At 42.3% G+C, this 14,167-nt stretch overlaps 2 non-coding genes and 1 pseudogene across 2 annotated transcripts; 1 reads left to right on the top strand and 2 right to left on the bottom strand.

The window, feature by feature from the left end:
* Positions 1 to 3,550: 3,550 nt before the first annotated feature.
* On the top strand, positions 3,551 to 7,038 carry LOC127536876 (uncharacterized; annotated as a pseudogene).
* On the bottom strand, positions 5,002 to 5,074 carry trnak-uuu (transfer RNA lysine (anticodon UUU)). Its single transcript has one exon. It is a non-coding gene; the product is annotated as a tRNA-Lys (tRNA).
* A 5,536-nt stretch (positions 7,039 to 12,574) lies between the features above and the next one.
* trnak-uuu (transfer RNA lysine (anticodon UUU)) lies at positions 12,575 to 12,647 on the bottom strand. Its single transcript has one exon. It is a non-coding gene; the product is annotated as a tRNA-Lys (tRNA).
* Positions 12,648 to 14,167: the final 1,520 nt, after the last annotated feature.

Below are 14,167 nucleotides of genomic sequence, written 5' to 3'. Positions count from 1 at the left end.
TTCCTCCTCCTCCCCCTATCTCTCCTTCTCCCCCTCCTCTTCCCCCTCCTCTCCTGTCTCCTTCCCTGATTCTTTTCCCCTTCCCTCCCATCTCCCGGCCCCCTTACCTCTCCGTCCTCCTGTCTCCTCCCTCTCTCACGATCCTTTTTCTCCCCTCCCTCCCCCCTCCTCTCCTATCTCCTTCTCCCCCTCTCGCTCTGCTTTTTCTCCCCTCCCTCCCCCCTTCTCTCCTATCTCCTTCTCCCCCTCTCGCTCTGCTTTTTCTCCCCTCCCTCGCTCCATCTCTCCTCTTCCTTCCGTCTCTCCTCCTCCTCCTTCTCCTCCTTCCTCCCCTCCTCCTTTCAAGCGTCATCGCTGTTCTTCCCCCTTTCTCCTTTCTCTCCTCCCTTCCGCCCTTGGTTCTTTTACACTCTCCCTGTCCCTCCCTCTCCCCCCCACACTTTCCTCTCCACTTCCTAAACCTGTCCCAACCCTATCCCATAATACACAATAAAAAAAAAAAAAAAAAATCCCAACCCTATCCCTGTCTCCTTCTATTCCTTCTCCCCCCTCCCTCTCTCTCCTATCTCCTCCTCTCTTCCTTGTTCTCGTCCCCCGGAGCCTCCTCCAGCGCCACTGACTGGGCGCTGGAGTTGCAGGATTTCGGAGGATGAGAACAAACTCTTCCTTCGGAGGCGGCCTCTTCTTCCCATCCAAGTTTTTCTGTTGAGGGACCTCCTGACAAACGTGCAGGCTCAGTCTAGTCTATCATGCAGGAGGTCCCTTCTTAGCATTTTTTACTAATCATTGTGTGAGTTTCTCTCCCCAGAAGCCTCCTGCCAGCCAACCTTCAGGGAAGAAGGTTCGCAAACCTTCCGTTTCATTAAATTTACCCCGTTTTATATTAAACATTTTAGCTACGTGTGATTTTCTGGATGTGATCTGGTCAGATTTTATTTGAATGAATCTCTTGTGATTATGTCTGATCAGATCTATTCCAGCTTTATTTGAATGAATTTTCTTCCATTGTATTTTGTGTGAGTCTTTGAGCTCGGTTCTTGTCGGTGGGACTCTGGTCAGGGTGCCTGTCAGAGGTGTGGGCGGATCTGGGGGGATCGTGGGAAACCTCCTGTGGTCCCCTCCTTACAGTGAAGCTCCGCTCTGTCAGAAGGTGAACAGGATGCAGACGGCATGTCACAGAGAAGCGACATGTGTGTCTGTATCCCACCCTGGACCCACAGTGGAGTCCACAGTGACAAGATCACAGTTCAGGAGAGTCACACCGGGATTAAAAGGGGTGGTTAGATGTGTTATTTAAGATAGTAAATGTAGTGTGAGGGTGAAGCTCTCGCTGCGTAAGGATCCCTGTGAATGCTGCTGCATGAAAAGGTGAGTTTGGGATTTTGATTTTGCATTCATCCATCTAATATTTTGAAATCTCAGCAATAACACACCTCGACAAGATTCTGCCACGTTTGTCTTTTTCATTTCTTTCAGACCGATGATCCCGGGACCCAAGACCAAGACAAGGACGACCCCAAAAGACAACTTGAAGATGAGTGACCGAGCCCCAACGGAGATGAAGCCAGAGACGACGACCAGCCGGTGAGGAGAAGAAAGAACAACTTTATCGAGACTTTACTGGATGCACCGGTAATTGAAGTGTGCTGGAAAAAGAATGACCCAACAGACACTGCATGGTGACACAGGGATTGAGTATGTATCATATCACAGTCTGACAAAATGCAGTTATGCTACTCTATCTGAATTTTCAGAGTTCTTCATTGATTTACTCTCAGTACAGACAGAGGCATTATAACAGGCGACTTCAATATCCATTCAGATGCTGGGAATGACAGCTTCAGCTGCATTCAGCTCATTGTTAGACTCAGTTTTTCTCAAAATGTTAATATTCCAACCCAGGCTGCTGGAGGATTTCCAATGATGCATTCCTCTCCTCTCCTCTTTGTGTCTTCATACAGTCAGACGCCACCTTTGTATGTCACTGACTTTGTGTTTTGTCCTCTGCAGGCTTGTCTGGATCTGGAGCTCCATGTTTCTGATCTGCTGTTATTGGCCTCAGCAACCTCCAAACTATTCATGTTCTTACCATCCACTCTACCTTCAACGCAACCAGAGGTTTTTTTTTTAACTTCCCAGATGGAAGTTTTTTTCCTCACCCCAAATGGAGTTTTTTTTTAAACTTCCCAACAACAGGAGGCTTTTTTTCCTCCACACTGGTACCACGTGCTTGATCTGATCTCACTGCAAAAAGAGAGATCCTCAAATAAAAAAACAAAACAACACAATAGAACTGTATGTTTGTTTAAAAATGTAACCTAATGCACTCTTTCTTTTAGACTTATTTTTGGAGAGCATGTTTTATGGCTAGCAAACTTCATTCATCTAAAAAACATGGTTTCAAACCACTGGTTTCTCACAAACACCTGGACTCCATCTTAAAACTGCACAGCATTTGAACATACTGATGGTTGTGTGATTACTTGGAGTAAATGCACGAGACAGTAAATTTGCTAAATACACAAATGCTGCATGATTAGTATTAACAGAATGGACTAATTTGCACTAAAAACAAAAAACTGTACTACAAATTCTGCAGGGTTTCTATTATAGTATTTTGGATTTTTTCCCACAATGTATCATTTGTTATTATTATTATTATCATTATTATTATTATTATTATCATTATTATTATTATTATTATCATCTGCTGTAAGACTTTATAACATCAGCATCATTGGCTGATGTTAACATAAACCAGACTGATATCATATCAAACCAAAAAAAATTGCACAGCATTCTTGCACAGTAGCATTTTTGCACTTCTGAATTTATTTTCAAGTATTTATTAGTTTTTATTTTTCATCCTTGTACATATTGTAATTATTATGTTTATTTCCTGGTGTAAATATGCTTGCTGCTGTAAAAATGTGAATTTCCCCTGACATGCTGAAGCTCCATTGTATTCCCAGGGTACATAAGAGGTCATTTCATCTCATAAGCAGCACTTTACATGTAAAGGCCGAGAGTGGTTTCCTGCTGACATTCAGCAGGAAATCCTGACAGCTGTAGTACAACTCAGAAGCCAACAGCCAGACCAGGATGAGCACAAACATGTGAGGAAAAAAACACCCTTTTCAAAGTCTGCACACTGACAATAACTGCAGACCGGAGTGGAAGACCACCTTCAACACCCACCCCACCCACTGTTTCTCAGCCGAAAGACAGAAATGACACCATGTAAAGCTTCAAATGTTGTGAAATGATTGCTGTTCCCCTGTCAGGTTATGTGGGGGAGTAAAACGCTTGTTAGTCTGTTGTGGGAGTCTTGGAGGAGATTGAAGTGTGTTTAGATGAGAGCGCCGCACTTAAGCTGTAAGTTTTTTGGTAGGAGATGAACTTTGCTCTGCTTGATTGAGACCTCATGAACAGAAACAAGGTTTAAAAATAAAAACACCTCCCAAAGCATTCACTCTTTGATTGTTTTATTGTGTCATTACCATGTGATGAAAATCATTTGAAGTAGCAGTGGAGGGTTTTTTCAGGGCTCATGCCAATACTCATTATTAATGCTGGTTAGGGTTACTCTCCATACTATAGACATTTTGTTACTTACATTTGAATTTATTTTTCATACTTGTCTATATTCACACTGTGTAAACACAGCCCACATTTGTCTTGAATAACTAAATGAGTCTTTATGCCTCCAACTTTATTTTACAATGATGAAATAATCACAGATAATAAAAATATAAATAGCAGAGAAAACCTGAGAGAATAATTTCCTGAAAAGCAGCTTTTTCTCCTGAAAGATCAGAATCAGCTCCAACATCTGTATCTGACAGCATCAAGTCAACCAGAAAGAAAAGAAAAAAGAAAATGACTTCTTTCTGACCACATCTGTTCCGCTGCTCACATTCTTCACCTTTATAGTCCACTTTTGAAAGTTCAGCAGACAGGTGCTCTGCTTAGGAGTGTGACGATGTCATCAGTGATGTGGAGACTGAAGTTTCTGTTTCACCCACAGCGTGCTTTAGGGCACCCGGGTCGGACTTGATGTTTGAAATACTGACCGACAGCTCAGATTTAACTGTCTGCAGTTTTGATGGATGTTAAATTTTCACTCAAAGCCACCAGGAGCTGGGTCTTTAAAATAACCGCCGTCTCGTTACAGAGTGAAAGTAGCAGTTCCTCCTTAAGGTCAAAGATTGCAGCATCTGAGGGCCTCTTCAAAAGAAGACGTAGTTGATGAAGATGTTCTGGAGCAAGACCAGAAAGACCACGACCAAGCAGCCTGGAGATCTTAGGCAGTGTCTCCCTCAGGTGGGTGTCAATGGTGTTCACGGTCAGGTCTGTGGTAATCCCGTCAGAAAACGAAACAGAAAAAAAAATCTAGATTATAAATCAACATGTGACCAAAGCACTCTGTGTATAATGCCATAGTATAGGATGTAGTTCAGAAAATGGCAAAGTAATATGTCAATTAAAAAAAGCCTATAGTATAGCAGGTCATTTTAAAAACATCATAGTTTAGCCTTTAGTCCAGAAAACATTGTTCTGTCCCGGTGTTCAGATCAACTTACGTCCACTTTAAACATCTTCTTGCCGGAACAGGGACTTGAACCCTGTACCCTCAGATTAAAAGTCTGATGCTGTACCAATTGAGCTAGAGCTATCCAGACTCTGAAAAGTTTTTCATTTCCTCTAAGGATGCAGAAGTACATTCTCACATCTGGGCTTTATATAATGCAGAAGAAACACTAAACTAAAATGGAGAGACAAGGCTGCTGGGAAGTGGGGAATCCTCTTTTTGGTCTCAGTGACGTATAAAAGAGGTGAGACATCATCAAATAAATGATAAAGACCTGAAGATCTGGCGTAAACCACCACATTTAGAGTCATTTTCTTTGACCAACATACAGTGTAGCAGGGAGTGCCTTTAACACAGTCTGCTTTTGTTGAAAGATGACAATGTTGATTCAAACATCTTAAAGCTAGTATCACCTGAACAGGGACTTGAACCCTGGACCCTCAGATTAAAAGTCTGATGCTCTACCAACTGAGCTATCCAGGCTCTGAAAAGCTTGTGTACCATCTAAAGTCTTGTATTATCCAAAGGTGTTTAAATCAATCCACTTGACTTTAAGAAAGTTCCTTGAAGACGGCCACATAGTCAGCCATCAAGAAAAACAACCTATCCTCAACAGAAGCAGAGGGGCTAAGGCTAAAGGTAACAGCAGTCCTTTCTGAAGCTAAGGTCTCCCCTTCCAACCTCTCCACCCAAGAAAGGAAGGCAGCACATGAGGGCTCAGTGACATCTGTGCATTTCAACGACCCCCACCGATACAATGACCATTGTTGAGTAGTCAGATGAGTCTTGGTATTGGTCGTTGGAATAATAGCCCTGAACACACCTCACAGAGGTTTGAAAGCGCACTGAGCAAGGACCGGAACATCATCATTCTTCCAGCAGACAAAGGAAGATGCACTGTGATCTTGAACACAACAGATTACCATACCAAGGTAATGTCTTTGCTAAGTGACAACAACACTTACGAGACCCTGAAGCGCGACCCAACCAGCAGCTACAAAAAGAAGGTTGTGGATTGCCTACAGAAGCTACAGAAAGAAGAAACAATAAACCGCTTGCAATACCATCGCCAGTACCCTGAGGATGCCATTCCGTGCATATATGGCCTCCCCAAAATTCATAAAGAAGGAGCCCCCCTCAGACCTATCATTAGCAGCATTAACTCTGTCACCTATAACATCGCCAAACATGTAGCCACCATCTTGGCCCCATTGGTAGGGAAGAATCCTCACCATGTACAGAGCTCCATGAACTTTGTGGAAAAGGTGAGAGATTGGATACAGATGAGACCATGGTATCCTACGATGTCACCTTCCGATTCACATGTGTTCCTCGGAGGTGGTGGAAACAGTGAGGCAACGGCTTCTACAAGACAACACCCTCAGCGACAGAACAAACTTCAACCCAGACCAGATTTGCCAACTTTTGGACCTCTGCCTGAACACCACCTATTTCCAGTACAGAGGGAGCTTCTATAGGCAGAAACATGGATGTGCCATGGGCTCGCCAGTGTCTCCTATTGTGGCCAATCTATACATGGAAGAAGTGGAACACAGGGCCCTGACCTCGTTCAATGGAGAAACACCGAGCCACTGGTTCCGATATGTGGACGACACTTGGGTCAAGATCAGAAATCATGAGGTGCAAACTTTCACTGAACACATCAACTCTGTGGACAGCAACATCAAGTTCACCAGAGAGGATGTACAGGACAACATTTTGCCCTTTTTGGATTCTGAGGTCCGCATAGAAGAGGACAGAAGTCTGAGTGTTGGGTGTACAGGAAACCAACACACACAAACCAGTACCTGCTTTTGACTCTCACCATCCACTGGAGCACAAGCGAGGAGTCATCAGGACCCTGCAACACAGGGCTGACAAGTTACCCACAAGTACCCAAGGCCAGGAAAAAGAACACAAACACTTGAAAGGGGCACTGAAAACTTGTGGATACCCTGAATGGACCTTTGTGAAGGCTCACACAAGATCCAGAAAGGAGAACAACCCAGTGAAGACGGAAGAGAAGGAGAGCAGGCGCAACAATATAGTGATCCCATATGTGTCTGGTGTGTCTGAAAAACTGAGGAGGATTTTCAACAAACACCAGATCCCTGTCTTTTTTAAGCTAAATAACACCCTCAGACAAAGACTGGTCCACCCAAAAGACCCCACACCACACAGCCAGAAGAGCAACCTGGTGTATGCACTTAAATGCAGCGAGGAATGCTCAGATCTCTACATAGGGGAGACCAAACAGCCACTTAACAAGCGCATGGCTCAACACAGGAGAGCCAGTTCCTCAGGATCAGGATTCGGCAGTCTTCCTTCACCCTAAGGAAGAGTGACACTCGTTTCAGGACACCAATGTTCAGATTTTGGACAGGGAGGACAGATGGTTTGAGAGAGGACTGAAAGAAGCCATCCATTTCAAAGTAGAGAAGCCATCTCTGAATGGGGTGGGGTGGGGGGGTGGGGGCGTGGGGTGGTCTGCGGCATCATCATTCGCCAATTTACAATCAGGTCCTTTCAAAACTCCCCAAAAAGAACTACTCAGCAGACTCATGCTAATGGCCACCATTAGCACACAAGGGCTCAGTGACATTGGTGCATTTCAACGACCCCCACCGATACAACGACAATCGTTGAGTAGTCAGACGAGTCTTGGTATTGGTCGTTGGAATAATAGCCCTGGGGCCTATTTCACGAAGCAGGTTTAACAAACTCTGAGTTTAATCCTCAACTCTGAGTTGATCTACTCTGAGACAGGAAACTCTGAGTTTTCGGTTTCACAACGGCTGATTTGAGTTGGTTTAATCAACTCAGAGTAGTTTCACTCGGAGTTAACCGTTTAAGCTTCAGTCAATTCCAGCCGTTTTCAGTACAAAAAATCGCTAATATTCTATTTTTAAATAAAAAAAATTACGAAAAATACAGGGAATATTGGACGGGCATCGCAAGGTGCATTTCCTTGAAAATGACCGATTCGGGGATTTTATATCGACTTCAGGACCTGTTTTGGATAAAATAGTTTACTGGCTTGTGTCATCTGGATGTAAAAGGTTGGATTATGGCCGTTTTTTATGGAATCTTTTTTTGTGTGTGTAATAATAAACCCGGAAATGTGAGTCGCGCTGTGTGCGTTGAAGCCGTGTACAGAGAACGGATGGATGAATATTTGTTTTTGTCGGACAAATGTGTTTTTCTCACCCGCTGTGGTAATCACATCTGAAAGTGGTTTATACCGGCGGATTCATGAGAATCTAAGCTTTCCATCGGCGTATAGTGTTTGTATAATCGTGTTTGCAGCCGTCGGACATTCCTGAAATTCCTATGCAAATTAGTAGGTGTACCGCCGGCGGTACACTGAAGCTTAAGGGGTTAAGCGCGTGGAAATTTGTAACGCGCTCATATGGCGAGTTTGACCATGTTTTACGAAAGAAGTGCAACACCACTGCAGCTGCAAAAGAGAGGGAGACGGCGTGGAGAGCATTGTTGCCGGGTCAATGCGTAAGTTTAAATGTAGTCCTTTGTAATCGTGATAATATTACAGGGAAAATCTGTCTGAATGATAGAATATTAAGTTATTTCATTTAGGTGAAATCCCGCAGGGGAGAAGCGCACGTGGCAGCAGCTTAAGATGAAATATAAAAACACTGTTCAAACAGGTAAGACCTCGGCATTATTTCATGGAGGTCCTTCATGTTGATCATGTTTTACATTGTGAAGTAGCCTAAATATTAAGTGACTGTTTGACTGTGCAGTTGTTTTATCCACACATAGCCTAAATGTCTGCATCCATATCATGTTCTGTTAAATAATTAAGCCTATTTAAACTAACAAAGACTTCTGCTCAGCCAACAGAAAGAAAGCAGATGCTTGTAAAACAGGTGGTATAAAAGGTCATGGATGCATATACATATATCTATCTATGTATATATATATATATCTACAGTGCCTTGTGAAAGTATTCGGCCCCCTTGAACTTTTCAACCTTTTGCCACATTTCAGGCTTCAAACATAAAGATATAAAATTTTAATTTTTTGTCAAGAATCAACAACAGTTGGGACACAGTCGTGAAGTAGAACAAAATTTATTGGATATTTTAAACTTTTTTAACAAATAAAAACCTGAAAAGTGGGGCGTGCAATATTATTCGGCCCCCTTGCATTAATACTTTGTAGCGCCACCTTTTGCTGCAATTACAGCTGCAAGTCGCTTGGGGTATGTCTCTATCAGTTTTGCACATCGAGAGACTGAAATTCTTGCCCATTCTTCCTTGCAAAACAGCTGGAGCTCAGTGAGGTTGGATGGAGAGCGTTTGTGAACAGCAGTCTTCAGCTCTGCCCACAGATTCTCCATTGGATTCAGGTCTGGACTTTGACTTGGCCATTCTAACACCTGGATACGTTTATTTGTGAACCATTCCATTGTAGATTTGGCTTTATGTTTTGGATCATTGTCCTGTTGGAAGATAAATCTCTGTCCCAGTCTCAGGTCTTTTGCAGACTCCAACAGGTTTTCTTCCAGAATGCTCCTGTATTTGGCTCCATTCATCTTCCCATCAATTTTAACCATCTTCCCTGTCCCTGCTGAAGAAAAGCAGGCCCAAACCATGAGGCTGCCACCACCATGTTTGACAGTGGGGATGGTGTGTTCAGGGTGATGAGCTGTGTTGCTTTTACGCCAAACATATTGTTTTGCATTGTGGCCAAAAAGTTTGATTTTGGTTTCATCTGACCAGAGCACCTTCTTCCACATGTTTGGTGTGTCTCCCAGGTGGCTTGTGGTAAACTTCAAACGAGACTTTTTATGGATATCTTTAAGAAATGGCTTTCTTCTTGCCACTCTTCCATAAAGGCCAGATTTGTGCAGTGTACGACTGATTGTTGTCCTATGGACAGACTCTCCCACCTCAGCTGTAGATCTCTGCAGTTCATCCAGAGTGATCATGGGCCTCTTGGCTGCATCTCTGATCAGTCTTCTCCTTGTTGGAGGTGAAAGTTTAGAGGGACGGCCGGGTCTTGGTAGATTTGCAGTGGTCTGATACTCCTTCCATTTCAATATGATTGCTTGCACAGTGCTCCTTGAGATGTTTAAAGCTTGGGAAATCTTTTTGTATCCAAATCCGGCTTTAAACTTCTCCACAACAGTATCTGGGACCTGCCTGGTGTGTTCCTTGGTCTTCATGATGCTCTCTGCACTTTAAACAGAACCCTGAGACTATCACAGAGCAGGTGCATTTATACGGAGACTTGATTACACACAGGTGGATTCTATTTATCATCATCAGTCATTTAGGACAACATTGGATCATTCAGAGATCCTCACTGAACTTCTGGAGTGAGTTTGCTGCACTGAAAGTAAAGGGGCCGAATAATATTGCACACCCCACTTTTCAGTTTTTTATTTGTTAAAAAAGTATAAAATATCCAATAAATTTCATTCCACTTCACGATTGTGTCCCAATTGTTGTTGATTCTTGACAAAAAATTAAAATTTTATATCTTTATGTTTGAAGCCTGAAATGTGGCGAAAGGTTGAAAAGTTCAAGGGGGCCGAATACTTTCACAAGGCACTGTATATATATATATATATATATATATATATATATATCGGTATATATAGATATATAGATATATATGATTATTTAGTTCTCTTTTGTGTCTTTTTTTGTCTTTTGGCCCCTTCACACCATGACAGACCTTGTAACTGTAAGTAGGCAACACTCCAAAGATTTATCCAAATGGTAGTTTAAGTGTACTGAAACATGTCACTGATCTAGGATAAAGAGGATGAAACTGTGTCTGCTGCCTTTACAGAGGGGGATCCAGAAAGGCATACAGAGGTATGTTACTGATAGTTCTCTTCCCATTCACATTTCTTAACATGCTGGTGGAATATAGAGTGTGACATTTAGCCTACACTGAAGTATTGCACACTCTCATCTTTTTTTAACAGAGCATGGCTGGACAGCAGCAGGATGATTCCTCAGCTTCCACTGCACAGACTGACACAGTGAGATGGATGTTCAGGAAACACCAGAGGTTCATTCTGTGGAATTCATGTGCAACTGTATAATTTAATGTCCTCTATGTATTCCCAGTTATCAGTAAAACAGATTTACAAACTGCATTTGCTGAGAAAAATCCAAAAAACAGATTAGGAGGGCAGATCTGGAAATTGAAATACTGGAGCACAAGTTAGAGGTGGGTGATGGTCACAGGTGAATTATGTTAATTATTGGAACATGAACTGAACTATCTGTTTTATTTGTAGGAAATAAAGAAGACCAAATGAAATGTGTATCATGTCTTTATTTGCTGTGGTGGTGATGATGGTGACTTAAACTCTAAAGTGATTATTGCATACGGTGTCTCTGACTGCTCTGCTGTCCTGGATAGCTGCAGGTGGATGGGCTCATCATCTGGGTCTTCAGTTTGTAGGGCAGGGTGTTGCTCTCCTCTAATAGTGGTAATATTATGAAGAACAACACATGCCACAGTAATATCACAGGCCCTCTCAGGGGTCACCCTGAGGTGACGTAAGTGCTGGAAATGGGCTTTCAGCAGGCCTATGGTCATCTCCACCCAGGCTCTGGTCCTGCAGTGAGTCCGGTTGAAGTTCTGTTGGGGGCCTGGTTCAGGGTCAGGGTATGAGGTCATCAGCCTGGGTTGGCATGGTAACTCCTGTCACCCAGCAGAAGGCCATCAAACTCTCCTGTAATGTATAGTGGATACATCAGCGCATATTAAAGGAGGGAGACAAGAGAATTCTATTGTGAAAATCTTTATGCTGCTGACCATGCTGCAGTCTGTTGCTCAGGTTAGACTCTCCATAAATCCTGGAGTCATGAACAGACCCAGACCACTTGGCCTCCACATTAGAAATGATGTATGCAGCATCACATATGATCTGGACAGTGCAGAGAATTACAGATGTTGAACTATGATGCAGTCTTTAACATTTAGAAACAGTAGTCAGTCTACCTGTAGCCTACCTGCACATTTATGTTGTGAATGGACTTCCTATCATGATGCGAGGGAGCTGTGATGGGGATGTGTGTGCATCTATGCAGCCAATCACAGTGGGAAATCCTAAAAGAAATTCAAATGACTAATCCCAGTCTGAGGTTGCAGCACAATGTCATTAACAGAATATGATTTAAAATGAATTTAACAGATCTCTACATCATTCACCTGCAATCCTGTGAGACTCCTCCTTGATGCTCTGACAGGTTTATGTCCAGGGAAAACCACAATGATGAGTAAAAGTCGTTTCAGGACCAGGAAAACTTTTCTGACTGTCCTGCATACAGTTGTCTTACCGTAGTGCTCTGCATCTCCGACATCATATAAAAACTTTCATTTGCAAAGAACCACAGCACAACACACAATATCTGCAGGATGTGAGAGCATGACTACGGCTGGTAATGTAAATGTAAGGACGGATTAGGTTGTTTATGTAGATTATGGGCTTGAAACAATTATGAAACCGTACTGCTCAAACAGATAATTGTCCGGAAATACGAGAACAAAACTCGCTCGCTTACTGACTGAATGAATGAAGAAATCAAACATGGTGTGTGGCTGAAAGAGGGCGGAGACAGAGAGAAACTCGAGGTTTTCTGAGATAAACCTGCTGGGGACCAGGTTAGAGTCATAGAGTCTGTTACTGCAGTAACTGACCAAGAGTTTAAGTTACCCCTCTTTGTGAAACAGGCTCGAGTTACCCCGCGTTCCCTGGTTAGAGTTACCTCGCTTCATGAAATGGAAAACTCTGAGTTTTCCTCATTTCAGGGTTAACAAACTCAAAGATTTCACTAAACCTGCTTTGTGAAATAGGCCCCTGGACACACCTGGGATCAGAGGTGAAACCTCTTCAGGGAACTTTCTTGAAGTCCAGTTGATTGAGACAACTATGAATAACCATGACCTGGACGAATGAGAACCTACACAGACATTTCACTTGTAGAGACTTTGGATTGCCTGAACAGGGACTTGAACCCTGGACCCTCAGATTAAAAGTCTGATGCTCTACCAACTGAGCTATCCAGGCTCTGAAAAGCTATATATTTCCTCTAAAGATGCAGAATTACACCCACATCTGGGCTTTTGATATAATGCAGCAGAAACACATCAGTCCTTTAATCTGAAGGTTTCATTTTTACCAGAGTGAGCTCCGTCAATTGTTGAATCATCTCATTTCTCTGTTTTCACCCTCTTTGTCTCCTCCATCCTCCTGCCTTTGACCCACAAATCCACCTTAACAAGCTACCTTGAAGGACATCAGAATTGCACAAATGAAGCTGTGGTGAGTCCTTATATGTTTCTCTTGTCTTTAATCTGCAATTGAAGCATCTGAGAACTCTTCTCACCTGAACAGGGACTTGAACCCTGGCCCCTCAGATTAAAAGTCTGATGCTCTACTGACTGAGCTAAAGCTGGGGAATAATTGTCTGTATAAGCTGGGGAAGAAGGGGGAAGAGGGGGAAGAAAAAAAGGGGGAAAAAACCCTGGCGTGAGTTCAAATCCCACTCAGAACCATATGGATGATAATTGCAATTTGTGTTTAGGTGTCAAATTCCAAGTTCTCTCAATGACTTAAAACTTTAAACACTCATAACTTGCTTATTCTTACAACTACAACTAACAATGTAGAACTGTAATAAAGAATGTAGGCAATTTACTTGTTGTAATGTACCTAAAGTCATCCAAATGCTACCTATATTATGTCATCAGATTTACATTTGTTGTTGACATTATGACATTTAATGCCATTAAAGTTTCAACAAAGAAGAGAGATGACACACCATTGTATGCAACTAGATGTATTTTAAACTAGATGTCACTGAAATTTCACATAACTGGACATATTTTACAATTTTTTACAATAAATAAAACAACAACAACAAAAAATGTTACAAAAACTTACAATAATGATACATTCTGGGAAATAAAACTGCTAACGCTCAAAGAAACATTAACATATGCACATTATTAAAGGGGGGGAAAAAGGAAGAAAACTTAAGGATTTGTGAAGGTTTACCTAACTATACCTTTACAAATCCTGAAGTATTCTTCCTTTCCATCAACAATCCTCAGAGGCAAACAACAACAGAATGATAAGAGGTTCAGTGGCTTTATTTTCTGCCTCATCATGTTCAATCACTGTTCCTTGCTTACAGATTAAAAGTCTGATTCTCTACTAACTGAGCTAAAGCTAGGGAACAATGGTCTGTTCATGGGGGTGAAGAGGGTGAAAAGAAGGGGAAGAGGGGGAAAGAAAAATCAGAAAAAAAAAGAGATGAATTGAGACCCTTTCCCGGCCTTGCTGCCTTTCTGATTGACTTGAACGCAATTTCTGACTTAAATTTTACTAATTTAGGCAAAATACGTCATTTTACAGGATGATGGCCGGGAAATCTGTGGATCCGAAGGTCGTCAGTTCGATCCCAGCTCGTAACATATATGTTCTCACACAAACTGTAATCAATTGTTGTTAATCTTTGAGATAAAAATAACTTTGATACATAATTATAAGTGGTCTATTGTGTAAATGTAATGCTTACTGGTCAG

This window comes from Acanthochromis polyacanthus, chromosome 13, assembly GCF_021347895.1.
Source record: "Acanthochromis polyacanthus isolate Apoly-LR-REF ecotype Palm Island chromosome 13, KAUST_Apoly_ChrSc, whole genome shotgun sequence".
NCBI classification, from domain to species: Eukaryota; Metazoa; Chordata; class Actinopteri; family Pomacentridae; genus Acanthochromis; species Acanthochromis polyacanthus.
This window is presented reverse-complemented; position numbering and strand designations above follow the sequence as displayed.